General features: G+C 40.2%; 1 protein-coding gene and 1 long non-coding RNA gene across 3 annotated transcripts in view; one reads left to right on the forward strand and one right to left on the reverse strand.

Moving 5' to 3' along the window:
- LOC103034334 (uncharacterized) overlaps positions 1-14,846 on the reverse strand; it is a 381,713-nt gene that overhangs the window by 57,385 nt on the left and 309,482 nt on the right. The window lies entirely within an intron of this gene.
- On the forward strand, positions 1,313-9,059 carry LOC125784334 (uncharacterized). 2 transcript variants are annotated; one of them, XR_007427060.1, is made up of 6 exons: positions 1,313-1,515; positions 1,709-1,864; positions 2,071-2,283; positions 2,589-2,755; positions 4,272-4,351; positions 5,297-9,059. It is a non-coding gene; the product is annotated as an uncharacterized LOC125784334 (long non-coding RNA). The 2 variants fall into 2 exon arrangements; XR_007427059.1 differs by having other exon boundaries at positions 2,598-2,755.

Raw genomic sequence — 14,846 nt, forward strand, 5'->3', positions numbered from 1 at the left:
CTCAAGCATACAATTACGACTATACAACTTCAAGTATACAAATAAGGTCAGATAAAGACTTTATTTCCAACAGTAAGGTTTGTTCATGCCAAGCCCCCTGGGTCAGTTAATGACGTCACCCAGCCAATCAGTGCTCAGTAGTAATCTGGCGCGAGGAGAGTCAGGAGACTTTTATCAAATCGTTTGGGCACCTGTAAGGATGGCTGTTGAACAGATGTCCACTGAGGAGCTTCTACAAAAGCTGACAGATGGGGGCATACAAATATCACCAGAGGAAGAAAAGAAATTCAAAGGTGAGTTTAATTTGTGATGTGTTGGCCTCTGTCAGAAGTTACCATAATCATAATAGCTAAACCAGCTAGGTTAGCCTGCTAGCTAGCTAAATTAGCTAACGCTAGCTAAGCTAGCCTGTTTGTTAGCTGTTTAAGTAACTCGTGAATGGACTGAGGTAACCAAGTAATATTCTTATGGTTTAACTATTTTTAAATATGTTTGGGTGTGGTTATATGCTTTATATGCAAAAGAAAGTTTGTTAAATATTTCGTAAGTTAACGCTAGTTAGCAAGCTAGCTAGGTTGCTTAGCTAACAGTATTTAAGTTAGCTAGCTAGCTATCTAGCTTGCAGACCCCGTTTTTGTGAGGGAACCTTAGTTATTGGCGCCAAAAAATGCTTGTCCCTTCACAAAGTGTAGAGTTAGATAATTGTATGCATGAGTTGTGTAGATAATGCAGTATTTGGTCTGTTAGCCACAGCTAACTAGCTGAAGGGCTAAGGGAATTTTTTACAACCGCTCACTTTGGAAGGCGCGTGGGGAGAAAATCCCCGCTCAGAGAGAGGGAGAGGGAGGGAGACTTGTTGCACCGCTTAAATCAATGTTCAGTACTTTTGTAAGACCATTTTAAGCAGGGGTAGTGTTAATAAGTTGATAACTAGTTAACTAGTTAGCTAGCTAGTGGTGCCAGTCTGTGTTGTAGGACTCGGGGACGTTATTCCACATTTTCCAGACATGGGGGCAATTTTCCTAGAGAGAGAAAATGGCTTCCTGATTTGTTTATCCTATGTTGTATCCAAGTTTGGGGGGAAATGTTTTTCATTTATTTATGATAATAAATGAATGATGATTATTTCCAGGATCTTTCAAAAAGCAAGCTAAATTCATGAGTCTTATCCGCCAGATGGAGTTGGATACTGTGCGAAAAGAAAATATCTCTGAGAGCCAGGCTTCGCCCCTTCTTCCTGAAAGGCCAGTGTGTTTTTTTTTTTTTTTTTAGTGCTGATGTAATTTAAGTATTAATTTATATATATTTTTACAAGAGGCAATGGCACAATACACACTATAAGTACATAGATGCTGAATGATTAGTTCATTTGTTTTTTTTTTTTGTTTTTTTTTGCAGCCTTACTGTATAGTGTAATTTTGTTATAGGTATCCATCAAACTGTGACTATGTGAATGTGGCCAAAGCTCTCATCTTAAAGTTTCCCTTCTTGAGAGATGTGGAGGGCAATGGATATGTAAGTATGTTGTGTCTTGTGTTCTGAATTTTAAAATACTTGTATTTTGTAGTAAAAATACAACAGTTCTAATCATTAGAAGATCTGTTTAAGGCTGGAACTGAAATCATCTATTTGGATATTTTTTTGGACAGCCTTAGTGTTTCAAAACAGGAACAAGTAGTCTTAAGGTTTTTTAATTTCCTTTCTCTAGCATACCTGGCACATGTCCTTAAAAAGAAAATTCAAAAGTGAACGTGCTCCCCTTGTCAGTGATGAAGAGGTAAAGAGGTTTAAAGAACGGTTTGGCCATGGTGTCAAGAGACACAAGCCACCAGAAACAACTTGTCAAAGAATTGATAGTCCATCGGTAAGATTTAAATGTTTTTATTATTATTATTATTATTTTATTGTAGTCTCTGACTACAATAAAATAAATATACTATACTTGGGCAGAATTCGGGATGTACAGTAGTACTTAAGTTAGACATGACTGCCACGTCTAAATGCAGAAATGTCTTTTTAACTTGTGTGCTTGTGCTTGTGTGAATGTGTTTAACAACTGTCCTTTGGTAGGTCTAGCAACCAGATGTTGTTGGTGAAGATTCCATCTCAGTGGATGCTCATGTAAAGATTTTTCAAGAACAGTACCAGAGGACACAACCAGACAATGCAGTAGTCAATGAACGAATGACTCGGACGTTTCATTGGAGAAGAAGAGAGATCACACATGACATGATGACTGCACAAGCTATTGAAAAATACCCCTTCCTTCGAACAGCCACTGGCGTGAGTTAGAAACTAAACTATAGTTTGTGCGGTTTACTGTATCTTATTTCAATACAGTGCATATTAAACCTTTTATTTGCCCATTTTTCTAAAAATTGATGTTTGAAAAATAAATGTGTACCATAAAGCAATATGATTTTAAACTGTAGCAGCTTGGTGAGAGTACTGTTCTATTTCTCAGTAACAAATGTGGAATTGCTGACTATGATTCAATTATACATGTCAAGCTGGAATTAAATTAAATTTATTTTTGATTTCATGCATTGATTTTGTTTACTTAATTGTTTCGTAATGGTCTCTTGCAGTTGTGTCAGGAAGTCGGGCGAATACACAGTCACTGACCTAAATCTGCGCTTCCGTGAGAACTTCAGTGAGATGGTTCCCAGTCTGCTGAAGCTGTTGCGAGGAAAATCTACAATTGAAAAAGCATATGCGGACTCGAGAGGAGAGGCACTTGTTGAAGACACAATTGGTATGTTTTACAAGTTATCTTGCTCAGTGTGCAATTTGACATGGTATTTCAGTTAATATTTATTAGGGGTGTCACGATCTCGATATTTTATCGAAATCGATTCGAAATGAGGTCACGATCTCGAGTATCGAAGTCAAAAAGAGGATCGACGATCCCTCCTGCGCGCGCTACGCAAATAGCGCAGCGCGCTACGCAAATGGCGCGGCACCAACACAGCGCATCCTATTCATTTAAATAGAGATAGCCACTGCATGAGCGCAGTCGGCGGGAGTGTGATCACTGTTTTTATCTGTCCAACGGGGGAGGGGGGGCGGGGGTTGGGCGCGCAGGTTTTGTATCTGTATCTAACGGAGGGGTGGGTGCGCGCAGGTGAGAGAGTGTGAACTCGCTGAAATGCGTGTGTCAGTGTGACTTGAGAACACTGACTATAGATCACAGTGAGGTGGATTAAAAATCTTAAACTTATAATTGACTACACCTGTTGCTTTCCATTGAATTAAAAAAACATCTTTCTCTCAGATAAAGTAAACACAAGCGTGTTTCTGACTAAAATAAAAGCTTTTCAGGAGAGATATAAGTTATGTGTAAATATTTATAAGACAATACCCACATCACTTATCTAACCAGCCTGTACTGATTTCTGCCCCCCAATAATGCTTTCAATAACCTCTTGTAACCCCTGGGAGCCAGGGGTTACACTCTAATAGCCTTTAATAGTCTTCAGTAGCCTTTAAAAGACTTACCTGGCGGCCGTGGTGTGTCCACTAAACTCCGTAGTTATAAACATCCTGAGGTTAGCAGCGCGCTAACTGACCTGTTTATAATGTAATCCGAGCAGTGACTCCGTGTCGGCTGTTCTAACGTGCTGCTGTTAGCTGCTTGGGCTGAAAGATGAACTGTAGTGAGCTGTATTATCCGGTTAGTGGGGTTAAAACCTTTATTTGTTTACAGAAACAGTAAAAACGGACTGGCTGAGCTCTGTAGCCCGTGGCTGGGCTGTACTGAAGTAGTGACTGAGTGAAGAGAGCGGGGCTTGTGCTGCTGCTGCTAGTGGTTGGATGAAGAACTGCAGCTTCATGTAATGAGCAGTTTCACCAGCCATCCACACACAGCTCTGATAAACTGCTTGTTTTAATAGTGCACACTGTTGCTACCAAAAAAAAGTCACTAGATGGCATTACCATATATATCTTAATAAATAATAATAATAATATTTATAATAATAATAATAATAATAATAATAAATATATTATTTAAATTTTATGAGGCATAAAATAATAACAAGAAAAAAAAACAAGAAAATCGAGAATTGAATCGAATCGTGACCCTCAAATCGAAAATGAAATCGAATCGAGGATTTAGAGAATCGTGACACCCCTAATATTTATGCATGTGTATATGAACCTTGGTGGGTTTAAGGATGTATTGTTTTTTTCTGGTCAAGTCAAAGTTCGCAGCCATTTATGTACTTTTATAATTTAATGCCAGCTTTTCCTGTGTGATCTTTCCATTTAAGGAATGGACTTTAAAGCTGCACTTATACTCCTGCCTACAGTCTTCAAAGAGAAGCTGGAGAACTATATATCACTGGGAAAGGTATTTATTTGATATTTATTTTTTTTCAGGATGCACTTACCACAATAGTTCATTTTTTACTCAAATTGTACCCAAACCATGTTTATTTTACCAAATCACAGTAACAGTATTTTTTTCCAGGGAAGAACATATTAGCACGCCACCATAGCAGAGCCAATCTGGATATCAACTATATGGCTTCTGAAAAACATATAGTATTAATTTTAGCTTTTATGAATCTGCAATTCATTAGTAGAGATTGTGTGGACTCTTCCGTAGAGTTATTGTAAAAGCCCTATAATATCTGAAGGTTTTGGTAGTAAGGGTGGATAAATTGTTATTGTTTAAGATAATCATTTTATGTTCAGATGTGGGTCAGGAGTGTTCTTTACTTCAGAAGGTCCTAGGTCTAGAGCAATGTCCAGGTAATTTAGCTTTTGTATTATGGCAACCAGTTATGCTCAAACAAGCTGAAGTTCCAAAGCAAAACTACTAACCTACTAACTGTTAAAGCTAGCATCAATGTGTAGCAGAATAAACATTTGGCTTTTTAATGAACATTTCACTCTGTCCATCTCACGTAAAAAGATTGAAATTAATAAAAATTAATGAAAGGCTAAATCTAAGATAAGCATGATGCAAATGAATAACATTTTCTCCCTTATGTAGTTGGTAAATTCCACTTTTTTTATTCCAGTTAGTAGTGAATAAAAAGTGCTTAGCAGTTTGACCTCAAATTTTATCATTGAGTCCACATTGTATCTACCACTACAATTAATCAACAATTATTGATGAGCAACAATGGAACAATGTTTTAAGGTTAAGGATGCTGTTTTTTTTATGTATAGAGGGGCAGTACATACACACGTGGCTTTGTCAACATGGTCGCAAAGTGAAATGTCTTTACTATAAGGGCTTGTCATTGTTTTTGGATGGCTGAACTAAAAATCCTTAATTTTTGCATAGGAGGAACCTGCCACACCATATCCCATTGTTCAACTACTGGATTCCTGTGACTGGAAGGTCTTCTGTGAAAGAAGGAATGCTGCTGTTGTTAAAATGGAGGGTTTAGAAATCTGCAGAACTGTGAGTGTGGAGGATGCCATTCTTGCAGCATTCTATGCCTACTTCACTTTCAACCTGGCCTACCCCCCTCACATCAGGAATACGCTAACATTTATCCAAAGACGTGCTCAAAGTGTCTGAAGCTGGTGACAAGCCACTGCCAACTGCTATTACTAGGATCATTAACCTTTTGGCATAATAGAGAATGCCACAGCCGTATTGTTGTCCTATCTGCTCGCGCAGCTTTTTCACATTGTTGAAATTGGTACAGCATATTGGGTTAATTCACTCGCACCAATCAGATATTAGTGTAAGTTGTGGTCTTGATAACTGTCAAAGAACTTTTACCAAATATGAGTCTTTTAGGAGGCATGTCTACAGAAAACATAAAACGCAGATTTTGCCACATATTCCAAATGATGCTGAAGATGTCAGTGGTGTATCTTCAGAAGAAGTAACTTTAGAGAAAGATGCTACAGATGTGCATTTACTGCCTAACAAAAAGGAATTACTAACAAATTTCAGGGAGAATTTTGTTAATTTCACATTAAAATGCAGAGAAAAGAATGTTCTACCAAAATCTGTTCAACAGGACATTCTTGATGATATTAAGAATTTGTTTAGTGATTTTAAGGAACACTATGATTCCATAATTTCTTATCATCTCCAGCAGAATGGTTTCAGTGTTGAAGATTGTCCTGAGCTATTGGAACTTTTAAAATCTGCAGATTTTTTTGAGGATGCCTCTAAAGTAATACGCTCAGAATATTTGCTAGAAGAATATTGCAAATCTAACTTGGGAATGACTGAACCTCTGCAGTATAAAGTAAAAGATCTGTCAGGCCAGGAAATTGGAAGTTATGCTTATGTACCAGTAATTGATGTTTTAAAAAAAATATTGTGGTCACGAAGATATGGGATCACATGCAAGCACTCAGTATGCAAAAAAGAGATGAACATGTGTTGAAGGATTATCAAGATGGTTTGTTCTTTAAACAACATCCATTTTTCTCTGTCAATCCAGAAGCGCTGCGTTTGCATTTTTATGAAGAGTTTGAAGTGGTTAATCCACTAGGTTCCAAAAAAACAAAACACAAACTCTGTGCCTTTTACTACACTGTAGGCAATATTGGTTGCAAGTACAGGTCTAAGGTAAAGCACATTCATCTGGCTCTGTTGATCAGAAATGCACTGTTTAAACAAACAAATATGGACGCTGTTCTGAAACCATTAATTGATGATTTAAAAGTACTTGCAACTGAAGGTTTTGTTGTAACCTTTGGTGACCACAACTACAAAGTACATGCTGCGTTGGCTACCTTCTCTGGAGATAATTTGTCTGCTCATATGATTGGTGGATTCAAAATGTCATTTAATTCTGGATGAATTTGTCGCTATTGCATGGCAACCCATTCAAATAAGAAGGAACACTTCAGTGAGGACCACTTTATTTTGAGAACTGCTGATGTCCATAGATATCACCTGGACTGTATGAGGGAGAATTCAGCAAACAGTGCAATATATGGTGTACAGCGTAGTTGTCCTTTTAATGAACTTGATTATTTTGATGTTACAACATCACTACCTGCTGACATCATGCACGACTTACTAGAAGGAGTAATACCATTGGTAATGAGACTTGTTTTATGTAAAGCTCATTGTGAGAAACATATAACAATACAAGAAGTTAATGAAGAATTAAAACACATTTCATTGGGTAAAAATGACAAAAAATAAACCTGCTGAAATCTCTGAAAAAATATTGCAAAATTCTGGTATTAGTGGGTCAGCTGCACAAAAATGGTGTCTCTTTAGACTCTTGCCTTTTTTGGTAGGCCATCGTATACCATCCAGTTGTAGGTATTGGGGTGTGTTTCTTTTATGCAGAGAAATAGTAGATATTGTTCTTGCACCTGTAATTAACAGAGAATTCCTTCCTGTACTTGATGCTGTTGTCAAAGACTTCCTGTCAGAGTTAAGTTATGTATTAGGTAAAGATGTAATAACACCTAAATGTCATTATCTTATACATTATTCAAGGCTTCTTTTGTCATATGGACCCTTGCGCTCACTTTGGTTCATGCGTTTTGAAAGCAAGCATCAGTACTTTAAAACTGTGGCCAGGACATGTAGGAATTTTATTAATATTCCTGTAACTCTAAGCAAACGTCACCAGTTTAAACAGTGCTGGGAATTTTCTTCAAAAAACTTGTTGGGAGATTATGAAAAAATGTCTGGTGTAAGTGTGGACACACAGTTTACATCTTTACCACAAGAGCTTCAGAGTAGTCTAAGATTCAACAGGGCACTGAAAGATACAGATTTGTCTGGGAAGACACTTCAGTGTGTAACAGAAGTAAAACTTGACAATGTCAAGTATGCTGTAAGGGATGTATTTGTAATTGGCTTTGTACATACTGAAAATATTCCCTTATTTTTTCAAGTGAAATACATTCTAAATGTGGACACTGTGTGGCTTGTGTGTGGGAAGTTACTACTTCCATTATCATTTGATGCACACTTTCATGCATATGAGGTTGCATATGACCCTGATTGGGTTTGTGTACTCCCAGGGGATGAATCTGACTCAGCCACTTGACACATACATGGCCGATGGACGTTTGTTAGTGGTATGCAGACATTCATATATGTGAATTTGGGTGATGCTAAAGTGAAGAGTAGTGTATGCAAGTGCTTAAATGAAAACTCTGGTGTGAAATGCACTTGGGGTGTCGTGAAACATGTTGAGTACGAACAAATGGGTAGGCTAGTTTAACAGCTTGCAAAAGGAAGTTTGTGGAAGTGCATGAATTACATCTATTGTTGAAATTATCTGGTGACTATCTACATGAGAATAAATACAAAAACAATAAATTACAAACTTAGCTCAAAAGGTTTTAAAATATGACAGGCAACTTGCCATAACCTAACTTTAAAATGGTGGCATCTGGAGAAGTAGCTTTATGCTACACACTTTTTCTTTAGGGTCTTATATATCTTTTTAATAAACTTCACTTGCATTCTCAGTTCTCAATACCTTGTTTTAAATGTCAGGGCTCTCAGAATTCTACCAATTAAGTGTGGCGCTGCTTTGAGCTTGTTAATGGTGAAAACACTATGCCCTATACCTATAGTGCTAATTCTTCAAAAGTTAGTACTCGTAATCATATTTTACTATACCCCAAGTCCATTTCACACCAGTGTTCACCTTTTAAAGCTTGAATATGAAAATTAGCATTGACCTGAGCAGTGATTCTGATATTAGATGGATGTTATTTAGTTAAATGTCGATATGAGTTATGTTCTTATTCATTGTGAGTTATCTACACTGTTTTTATGGGCTAGGTAAATGTTTTTACTTTGTACTGTTTAATTACAATGAATGTAAGCCTAATATAACCAATTGTCAAGTCCTCCAGGCAGAGTTGAAGGTTTTTGTTTTTAATGTTGTTTCCAAAGTTTAAATATTTTTTATTGTTGATATTTTATAACTAGCATTTTCACTCTTATACATGTATGCCATTACATTTTCATTTTAATTTCACTGATGGCTGTGTATGTTGTATGCTGATATGTTGGTTGTTTTACTGTATAATGAACTGTTTACATGCAACATTTTTATTAAGTCAGTGGCTTTAACCTTTAATAAACTGGAATAAAACTTTCTATGTTTATTTAATTAATGGTACAAAATTGTCTTTTTAAAGGTACAAAATTGACTTTTGAAAGGTACAGCATTGTCATTTTTAAGGTACAGTTGGTCTTGTCACTGTGGCAGTACCCTGTGGGTACAAATATGTACCATTCAAAAAGGTACTGTATTTGTACCTGTGACCATGTTGTGGATAAGGTACAACTTTGGGTCCTAGGGTACAAACTCGTCCCCCTCAGGTACAAAATACAAGGGTACACATTTGTTCCTATAAGTAGAAGTACATATCTGTACCCTAAGATGGTACTGCCACAGTGACAAGCGATTGTACCCTAATAGGTACTATAAGGTACCCTTTTTTCTGAGAGTGTGACCAGGAGGTTGTGAATCATAGAATATTCTGATGTCGTGATTTATGTGAATGTGATTGCGTTTTGTCAGTGTTGGATTGGAAGAGCAAAAATAGGAAAGTACCGCAATGTTATCCATTTATTTTAGCAGAGTAACTGTAATCTGATTACCACTTACTGAAGCAGTAACTGTAACGGATTACAGTTACTCATAATTTGTAATCTGATTACGTAATGCCGTTACATGTAATCCGTTACTTCCCAACACTGAATATGAGTAACAGTCCCATACCCACTCCAGAACCAATGAAGGACACCAGTGAAGCTGTAAAAAAAATAACATCAGGACCATGATACTTTAAACTTCAAAATAGGTGACTGAACAACTCTATTGCTCCTTTGTAACTTTTACAGTAATATACAACAGTTCAGTGTGAGAGGATCTGAAAGTGCATTGACACAGTAACTTCATAAACACAGCCTCATGAAAGAAGAAGGTGGCTGAGTGGTTAACAGCAGGCTGACTGATACTGGTCATATTGGATTCACTGAACTCCAGGTGGAAGGAACCTCCAGGATACTGCGGTTGAGGTGAGCAAATGATAGAGAAACTGTAGGCCTTGGTCAATTCTAGCCCCTGGGGCCCCATAATGGGGACTGAAGGAGATAGTAGGCTGCAGGAATTTCACTGTAAAAAAAAGGAGGAACTTGTTAGTTTCAAACTGATAACCAGAAATAACCTGCAAAAACTCGAATCAAGGCGTTCCATACCCAGAACCAAGTTTAAATAGAGCTGCTTTGTAAAGACCTGAAATCACGACTGGATACTTGTCTTATACTGTGCTTAGTGTAAGATTAGGCCCTAAGAGTCTTCCAGAGGCATGTCTAGGGCTGTATCTAAAAAAGTATTTAGAGCAGCATCTACACAAAATGTTCAGTTCCCCAATCTATACTATCTTATTCAGCTGACGTTTTACTTCTGTTTTCATTTTCCCACAATTGTCTGAACCTTCTACTTCTTACATTTTAATAATAGATTTCCCAGCATGAACGTCCTGTTTAAGAACATGCCACAGAATCTCTCCATTCCAAAACCTTCATTTAGTTTTTTTTTTAAGCCATTCAGAGGTGGGCTTGTTTGTGTGCTTTGGATCATTGTCCTGCTGCAGAAACCAAGTACTCCTCAGCTTAATGTCACAAACTGAAGGGCAGAATTTCTCCTTAAGGATTGTCTGGAAGAGAGCAGAATTTATGGTTCCATCTATAATAGCAGGAGCTGAAGCAGCAAGCAGTCCCACACCACCACACACACACCACCATCATGTCTGACTTTCAGTATGATGTTCTTTTTCTGAAATGTTGTGTTCGTTTTATTCCAGAAGTAACAGGACACACACCTTTAAAAAGTTTCATTTTTGCCTTGTAAGTCCACAGTGTCAATTACTTTCTCTCATCTGTTCTTGAATTTCTTCAGATCGAGATATAATGTGTTGCTTTTTGAGAGCTTTTATCCTGCCTTATGTTGTCAGGCCTGGTTGGTTGAAAACACAGGTGCACACCTGAATAAAAAAAAAAAAAAAAAAAAAATTGACAAAATTGAACAGTCAAATTTTCATTGCTATCTTGGCAATGCAGGTGTGCTGCACATGCTCCATGCACGTACACCCGTGCATTACCAACACAAAAAACAGAAGCACAGCTGCATGAATTTTACATATCACAAACCGACTTACACCAGATTAGAAGCTTAGAAACAGGATTTTCATGGAATGTTAGGATGTTCATGCTTGGAACAGATATATGCAATGTTTATATATATATATATATATATATATATATATATATATATATATATATATATATATATATATATATATATATATATAATTATTATTACTACTACTTGCTAATTTGTTAAATAATAGTATATTTTTTAACCTTAATGAGACCTTAATGAGATCTAATCATGTCCAATTAAACCTATAGATTATAAAGACATCACCTCTTCTCTATACTGTATGAATATTGCTGATGACCGTTGTATGAAATAAACCAAGTTTATTTTACAGTGCATTAAAACTTAGAAATAGATTTTGTTGTGATTGTCGAAAACTACAGTATAATGATTGTGACCCATCAGGGACATTATGTGTCGGAGATAGAAATAAGCGATGATGTAAATCCTGGTCAGTTTCAGTAAAACACTGATAGACACACAAGTCCAACAATTATAGACGGGATAAAAGATGATAAACGATAAACTTGGTTCCCGTTCCCGCCCACAACCCCCCCGTCCACCGAGTTCCTCGAGTTCCCCAAGCCCCCCATGTTTCCCCCTTTATTGTTCCCTCCGACCCACCTGTTCCCCATGCTTCTGTTCCCTTCGGCTCACCTGTTCCCCGAGTTCCCCAAGCCCCCCCTGTTCCCCCTGTTCCCGTTTCCTCTGATCCCCCCCAGGCCGTTCAGCAGCTAACATCACTTTCTCTTCCTTTCACTCTCTCCTCAGGTGCTCCGAGTGTACAAGCTGCCCAGCCTCTCCTCCCCACTCCTCAGGTCCACGACGGCTCCTTCTCCCTCTCCACCGCAGCTCCCGCCCCGCCTCCAGCCGGCGCCCGCTCCTTCTGCCCTCCTCTGGTTCAGCCATCTCTACGCCAGCGAATCCTGCAAGGTGCGGATGTAGACCTTTCCTCTCTCCTACGTCCATCAGCTGCCGCTGCGGCGCCCCGCCTTCACGATGTCGGGGGCGTATCTCTCACGCTCGGATCTTCTGAATCCCGCGCCTCCAAGATCCTTACCGTGCCTGAGTTCGTTCTCGCGTTTTCTACCTTCCGCGATGTTATCTGCGCTGTTTTCCCTGCCCGCCGGCAGGAACTCGATGATTACCTGTCCATCATCCTTGACATGGCTGTGCGATACGGAGGATCGGGATTTTATGAATACCATCGCCTTTTCTCCGCACAGGCGGCTGCGCCTCATCATTGACTTATCCGCTCCCCATGGCTCTTTTGTTCCTTCCGTCAATAGCCTGGTGCCCAGCGACGAGTTTTCTTTGTGCTATGCCCGCGTCGATGATGCGATTTCCCTCATCAAACTCGTCGGACGCGGCACTTGGATGGCCAAAGCAGATATCGTCTCAGCTTTTAAGGTCTTACCCATCCATCCTGTCTTTTGGCACCTATTTTGCGTGCGCTGGAAGGGGCGTTACTACTTCGCCACCCGGCTCGTTTTCGGCTGTAAGAGCAGCCCCAAGATATTTGACTGTTTCGCTGAGGCACTGTCCTGGATCCTGCTCATGTCGTGCACCTGCTGGACGACTTTCTGGTCCTCGACGCCCCGTCTTCTCCGCCCGCTCGTTGCATCACCTCCCTAGCATCAGTTTTTCACCGCCTGGGCGTTCCGCTGTCCACCGAAAAGACCGTTGGTCCGTCTACATCGCTCGAATTTTTGGGGATTTTGCTGGACTCTGTCAACTTACAGGCTTCTCTTCCCCGCGATAAGCAAACTCGCATCTCCCAAGTTCTCTCAGAGTTTCTGCAACAGCCTCGTTGCACCAAGCAGCAGCTCCTGTCGCTTCTCGGGCATCTGAATTTCGCCATGCGCATCATCCCACAAGGTCGCGCGTTTATTTCCCATCTCCTCCTCCTCGCTTCTTCAGCTACATCCTACTTTCAGTTCGTCACCCTGGATGAGGCTTGTCTAGCAGAGATACGTTTCTGGCTCCTACTCCTCTCTCATTGGAATGGCATTTCGTTTTTCTTTAACGACGCAGTATCTAATCCTGTTGATATTCATCTCTTCACGGACGCCGCACCTTCCACAGGCTTTGGCGGTTTCTACGACGGCAGATGGTTCGCCTCCCAATGGCCTGCCGAATTTTTTCAGCTCCCCTCGGATCTTTGTGATTCGTCCGCGCTTCGTGAACTTTACCCCATCATCGTCGCTGCCCTGCTATGGGGACACGAATGGACGCGACACGTAATTTTCACGCACTCTGATAATCTAGCCGTAGTAAACGCAATTAACAAGGGTCGGTCAAATTCCCCGTCCTTAATGCCATTGCTCCAGAGGCTCACGTGGCACTCCATCATGCATCAGTTCATTCTCAAAGCTGTTCACATTCCTGGTTCATCTAACCCCATTGCTGATTCTCTGTCTCGTTTCCAATTTCAGAAATTCAGGACCTTGGCTCCACTCTCAGACCCACATCCAACCCCAGTTCCACCTTATTTGGACACCATCTTCCCGCTGCACACGCCTTCTACAATTTGACTCTCCAATCCCAGGACCTCATTCTTAACACCGTTTCCCCCAACACTCTTTCTGCTTACTGGACAGGATGGCAATGTTTTCGTCGGTTCCACGTTTTTCTTTCAATCCCCTTTCCCTCCTTTGATCTATTTAGCACGGCCAACTTCCTCACCTTTACCAGCTCCCGCCTCTACATTCGATCATCCTCCCTCAAAGTTTACCTGTCAGCTATCAACTTCTTTCATAAACTCCTCCATGGCTCACCTCATCCTTTCGTTAGTCATCCTCAGATCACACTGCTTTTAAAAGGCATTAAAAGGAGCGAACCTCCTCTCACTCACAAACGTCTTCCCCTAACCTCACATTCTCTCCTGCTGCCTTTCCACTCTACGTTCCGGACAATATTCTCCCAACATTTCTCAAACCTTAGAAGCTATGTTTTTGCTAGCTTTCTTTGGTTTTCTCCGAGTTTCAGAATTTACCACTCCTTCCACCACTCATCATCCCTCTCTCCACCCCTGTCTGTCTGATATCACCATCCTGGACACCGACACCCTCATTTTCAACATCAAGAGAAGCAAAACTAACCAATTTGGTATATATACTCCAGTTTACATATTCAGACTTCATTCATCTCTCAGTCCTTAGGAACCTCTCCAGCTCTACCTCCAGTTCCGTCCCTCCCAAGGTGCTCGTCCTCATGACCCCCTGTTTATCAGTGAATCCGGTTCCCCTGCTACCAGTCATTGGTTTCATTTTCACCTCAAGAACGTACTCTCCCTCAGTGGATTTAACCCCGCACATTTCTCCGCCCATTCTTTCAGAATTGGAGCAGCCACTACAGCTTCTCACCAAGGTTTACCTGACCACACCATTCAGATCCTCGGCCGCTGGTCCTCCCATGTCTATCACAGCTACATCCGCACTCACACCCGAGACCTGTTCACTGCCCACGAACTCCTAGCTTCTGTATTTCCTTAATTCCATTAGTTGCCATACTTTCTTCCATTGTTTTGGGGTTTTCGCTTGAGACCCACTCAAGCAGTACAGAACTGTGCCCAAGCATACCTCATACAGTTCACGACCCCCACCCCCCCCCCCCCCCCCCCCGCGTCGTCTGGCGCGATCCATTATGGCAAAGTGATGTTAAGTATTAACAGAGTTTTGGTATATGGAGCGCGCCTCAATTACAAGCTCCTCC

This window comes from Astyanax mexicanus, chromosome 19 (genome assembly GCF_023375975.1).
Source record: "Astyanax mexicanus isolate ESR-SI-001 chromosome 19, AstMex3_surface, whole genome shotgun sequence".
NCBI classification, from domain to species: domain Eukaryota; kingdom Metazoa; phylum Chordata; class Actinopteri; order Characiformes; family Acestrorhamphidae; genus Astyanax; species Astyanax mexicanus.